Here is a 6,000-nt window from a genome sequence, read left to right on the forward strand (position 1 = left end):
ATAAATGTAAATACACAAAAGTACAAAATTGCTATTACGGACGCAGTGCGAGTTCCCTCGACTGTAACCCTGATAAAGGAAAAAAGACACTGGGTCTCTTTGTCATACCTCTCCATGTCTGGGAGCAGCTTGCTTCATCACAAAGACTAACTCTGTTGCGTGCTAGCATCCCTTTGTAGCATCCAAGTATGCCTTCACATTACGTCATGACGGTGTCACGCCCCATGGGCTGTCTGTTTAGTTTACTCACCCCCACCCCCCGTTAGACTGTTGTATTTGGTTTTTCCCTCTGCCCATATTTGATCCTTCCTGTTCCTGTTCTCATCATGTGCACTAATTATCAAATTACCCACACCTGTCTTGTCTATTTAAGCTGTGTTCAGTTCAGTCTTCCTTGCACGATATTAACATTGTTGATGTGATTGGAATATTTTCGTTCATGCTTCAGCAACTCTACAATGAGGGGAACCCCAAAGTTTCATTACAGATGCAGTTTTTCCTTTCCTTTATTAGGGAACAAGTGTTACAGTTGAAACCCAAAACGTTTTGCATGTTTGCAGTGCAATATTTGCATGAAATGGGTAAAAATTACAGCTATTTCAAATATTTATTTACATTGTATTACACACCTTCCAGTCACTCAGACTTGAGCATTCAGACACATTGTTTAAATGTATGTAATAATAAACAAAAACAAAATAGTTTTAGGCTCAGCCTTAAGGTTAAGCTTAAGGAATCTGGCGAACCCACAAATTACAGTCCTCCATCCAAGGCTGCGAATATAGCAATCTCGGGTCGCAGCACCCCTTTACCCATGGTCATCAGGACCCATCACAAGACCATCGGCAAGCCTGGGGCGTGCCCCGGACAACCTGCAACCGCCAGTTCCTGCTCTCCTCCCCTTTCAACGGAACATCAGCGTGAGCCTGCAGCTGGCTGCAAAACACCATTTGCCGGCCATGCCTTACCACACTCCAAACACCCTCCCCTACCCATGGCCTGCAGCGCCACCATCCAATTCCAGCACGAGCATGCCTCTGCTAACGGTGCAAGCCCCACCACTAGCTATTCCCCCTCTCCTTCCCTCTTTTTCTTCTGCCCCAGGAATCGCCCATAGCATAGCAAGCATGCCTCCACTGTCATTCCCAGCAGCTTCTTTTCCTCCTTCCCAGGCTAGACCTCCCTTCACACTAGCCTCTTCCAAACAAATTTTTAAAACAGTTAAATTTTTTTTCAAATTCTGTTTTTATTTATAATTATTTTAATTCCTCTTATTTACAGCACTTTGGATTATCATTATGTATGAAATGTGCTATATAAATAAACTTGCCTTGTGTAACACTTGGGAGTCGGGAGACAGACGTTCGGATCCAAATGCAGGCTTTATTTAGAAAGCATGGTAAACAGACAGGGTCAATCACCGGCAAACAACAACAACGAGGATAATCCAAAGAGTAGTCAAACACAGGCAGAAGGTCGAGGCTGGCAGCGAGAATCAAAACATGGGGAGGAGTCCAGGAATCAAACACAGGGAAAACAAACACGGAAAGAAACGCTCAGAAATAAAGACCAGATGGAACAATAAGACTTCACGCCGGAAGTGTGTGTGTCAGTGGCTTAAATGCATGAGAGTCAATGTGAAACAGATGTGTGCAGCAATCAGTGCAGTGGGAAACGAGGAGCAGGTGTGTGCAGTGATAGGTGCAGTGGCTTATGGGGAATGAAGTCCAAGAAGTGTGGTGCAAGAGTTCATGATGACAGGATCGACCAGATACGTGACAGAGCCCCCCCCCCCCCCCCCCCAAGGAGCGGCTTCCAGGCGCTCTAACCACCTAATACAACCTGGAGGGTGGTGGAGCGGAGGCGGAACAGGGGGAGGGATGGAGGGCCAGGTCCATGTAGGGATACTGGAACGACGAACTGAGGCGAAGCCGACGGAGGGAGAAGCCATGGCGGAGGAAGGGTTGGCTCCTGCATGGGGCTGACCGACGGAGGTGGAGCTGGTGGAGCCCGAGGGAGAATCGGAGAGTCGACGGTCCTAGGTGACACAGAGGATCCGGAGGGCCAAGGCGGAACCCAAGGCTCTGGCGACCCCGGCGGAGATGGTGGTCCGGAGGTACGCAGCGGAGCCGGAGTGACAGAGGATCGAGGCTGTGCCCACGGGAGGGTGGAGGTCCACAGAGCCAGTAGGACGGAGTGACGAGGCGCTGCCGGAGGAGTAGAGTCCAGAGGCGAAGGTGGGGGGACGACTGACCGGGGCGGAGCCGGAGGGACAATGGAGCCAGGAGGAGCTGGTGGGCCGACGGCCGACAACGGAGACGAGGGAGCACAGAGCCGGGGTGGAGCCGCAGGGTCGGAGGGCCGAGGTGGAGTCCAGGACTCTGAGACTGGAGGTGATGGTGAGGGATCCTCCAGTCTGGACACCGATGGAGACTGGCAGTCCCACGGCAAGTCCTCTGCACCGAAGGTGGGATGTGGGTGAGCAGAGGGACTGTTCATGATGACAGGATCGACCAGATACGTGACACCTTGCCTCTGTCAGTTCCTCTAAATGCCACAGCTCTGGATCCAACCCCCGTACCTAATGCCATCAGGACCCAGATTTTGTCAGGTGCAGATATTGACCCTTTTCCCCGCTATCTCCTATTTCTCCTTCATCCTCAGATCGCAAAATCAATTGTGGAGAATTTTCAGTATCCCTTAAAAACTCAGCTCACGACCCATCCTGCATTCTGTCGTTCGCTGAATTCACCATCGCTTTTAACCGATAATCGCTGAGCTCACATTATCATACGGAGACACATTTCTATACTTGCCAAAAGCTCTTCTCAGCCAAATGTGCAGTCACATTGGACCCTGAACTTCACAGCAGGGTATTTTTAGGCTGCCGCAACATATTTTCCACAGTCTGCAGCTCCATCTCCCACTCCGCCATCACCTGCCCCTTTATAAACCCATCTGCCTGAACCTTCCCAGCCAAAATCTACCAGCTATGTCCCACACCTCATGGATACCCCTGACACCCCCACTCCCTCACCCCCTCTCCTAGAAGCTTTTATTATTTCTATTCTTCAAGCCATCTACCCCAGGACCCTTCAGTCTTACCTAACAGCATGGAATGTTTTAAAACATTTCACTCAGCTTACAAATTTTTCCCTGCTATCGATTACCACAAACATATCTTACCTCAACATCATCAAAACCTCCAACTTGGCTCAATCAAAGGGTACCTAAGCTGGATCAAATATTTTCCAGGAATCCAAAAAACCCACCCCATTGGCCAGGACACCCGCCAACCTATAACCCTAAAAATTCTAAACATTTGCATCTACACTCTCTGTAAAGTCTACCAGTCCATCCACATCGCCCGTACCCTAGATGCCATGTTTATCCTGGCTTTCGGTTTCAGGATTTTTGGGAAGAGCTCACACGGATAATTAACACAGCCAATTCATCATCAGTAATCACACTCCCTATCCAATCAGCACGAGAAAGAATCCCTGTAAATAACTGTAAATTACTGCCGAGCTCAGAGCCCTCTCCCGGACAGCATGCCAGATACGCCTAACCTTTCAAGTCAAGTCAAGTCAAGTTTATTTATACAGCGCTTTTTACAATACAAGTTGTGTCAAAGCAACCTTACAGTATTAAAATAATAAGATAAAATGTCAATAAAAGTGCAAAAGTTCCATATTGCAGCAAAGTCAAATTGGAGAGGACTCATCTGGTTCCCATGGCCTTGTGCCGGTGGCTGTTTAGGGTAGGAGTTCTTTCTGATGATCTGTCCCTGGGGCTCATCTAGTTGACACGGTATCCGCTGACATTCGGCTGTAGGTGTTTATCCACCTCTTGGTACGGACTGGATCCGGGGGACTGCAGTGACCATCTGATCTGGGTACGGACTGGATCTGGTGGCTATGGTGACCTGGGAATAAGAAACAAACAGACTAATATTAATGTAGATGCAAGAGTTCCAAGTTGCCACAAAATCAGATTGGAGAGGACTCATCTGGTTTTCGCAGTCTTGCGTCGGTGGCCGTCTAGGTGATGGGGTCTTCACTGATGATCTGTCTCTGGGGCTCATCTAGTTGACACGGTATCCGCTGACATTCGGCTGTAGGTGTTTATCCACCTCTTGGTACGGACTGGATCCGGGGGACTGCAGTGACCATCTGATCTGGATACGGACTGGATCTGGTGGATATGGTGACCTGGGAATGCGTCGGTGGCCGTCTAGGTGATGGGGTCTTCACTGATGATCTGTCTCTGGGGCTCATCTAGTTGACACGGTATCCGCTGACATTCGGCTGTAGGTGTTTATCCACCTCTTGGTACGGACTGGATCCGGGGGACTGCAGTGACCATCTGATCTGGATACGGACTGGATCTGGTGGATATGGTGACCTGGGAATAAGAAACAAACAGACTAATATTAATGTAGATGCAAGAGTTCCAAGTTGCCACAAAATCAGATTGGAGAGGACTCATCTGGTTTTCGCAGTCTTGCGTCGGTGGCCGTCTAGGTGATGGGGTCTTCACTGATGATCTGTCTCTGGGGCTCATCTAGTTGATGTGGTCTCTGCTGACATTCAGGGCTGTAAAGGATATCTCTAGGTGCTGATGGGTACAGACTGGATCCGGGGGACTGCAGTGAACGTCTGATCTGGATACATGATCGGTGGCTACAGTGACCTCGGAATAAGAAGGAAAGATACTAGTATTAGCGTAGATGGCATTCTTCTTCTGATGCAACGAGTACATCAGGTGTTTTGGGAAGTGTCCCTGGTTCCGGTTGACCTAAATAATGCAGCCTAACAATCCTTTAACGGATTTGGATTGAAAAATGTATTAAGTGTAGGCCAGGTTAAAGAGATGGGTCTTTAATCTAGATTTAAACTGACAGATTGTGTCTGCCTCCCGAACAGTGTTAGGTAAATTGTTCCAGAGTTTGGGCGCTAAATGTGAAAAGGACCTGCCGCCCGCAGTTGATTTTGATATTCTAGGTACTATCAAATTGCCGGAGTTTTGAGAACGCAGCGGACGTGAAGGACTATAATATGATAAGAGCTCGCTCAAGTACTTAGGAGCTAAACCATTCAGGGCTTTATAAGTAATTAGCAAGATTTTAAAGTCTATACGATGTTTAATAGGGAGCCAGTGCAGTGTTGACAGAACCGGGCTAATATGGTCATACTTTCTGGTTCTAGTAAGAACTCTAGCTGCTGCATTTTGGACCAGCTGGAGTTTGTTTATTAAGCGTGCAGAACAACCACCCAATAAAGCATTACAATAATCTAATCTTGAGGTCATGAACGCATGGATTAACGTTTGACATCGAGAGCATAGGTCGTAATTTAGATATATTTTTTAGATGAAAAAATGCGGTTTTGCAAATGCTAGAAATGTGGCTTTCGAAGGAGAGATTGCTATCGAATAGGACACCTAAGTTCCTGACTGATGATGAAGAATTTACAGAGCAGCCATCTAGTATTAGACTGTGTTTTAGGTTATTACTTGTAGAGGTTTTAGGTCCAATAATTAACACCTCTGTTTTTTCAGAATTTAGCAGTAAGAAATTTCTCGCCATCCAATTTTTTATTTCAACTATGCATTCTGTTAGTTTTCCAAATTGGTATGTTTCACCGGGCCGCGAAGAAATATAGAGCTGCGTATCATCAGCGTAACAATGAAAGCTAACACCATGTTTCCTGATGATATCTCCCAAGGGTAACATATAAAGTGTAAAAAGTAATGGCCCTAATACTGAGCCTTGAGGTACTCCATACTGCACTTGTGACTGATATGATACCTCGTCATTTACTGCTACGAATTGATGCCGGCCAGATAAGTACGATTTGAACCAAGCCAGTGCACTACCACTAACGCCAACATAATTTTCAAGTCTATTTAAAAGAATATTGTGGTCAATGGTATCAAATGCAGCACTTAGATCTAGTAGCACTAATAGAGAGATGCATCCACAATCAGAAGACAGGAGAA

Source organism: Garra rufa, chromosome 2 (genome assembly GCF_049309525.1).
Source record: "Garra rufa chromosome 2, GarRuf1.0, whole genome shotgun sequence".
Classification (NCBI taxonomy): Eukaryota; Metazoa; Chordata; class Actinopteri; order Cypriniformes; family Cyprinidae; genus Garra; species Garra rufa.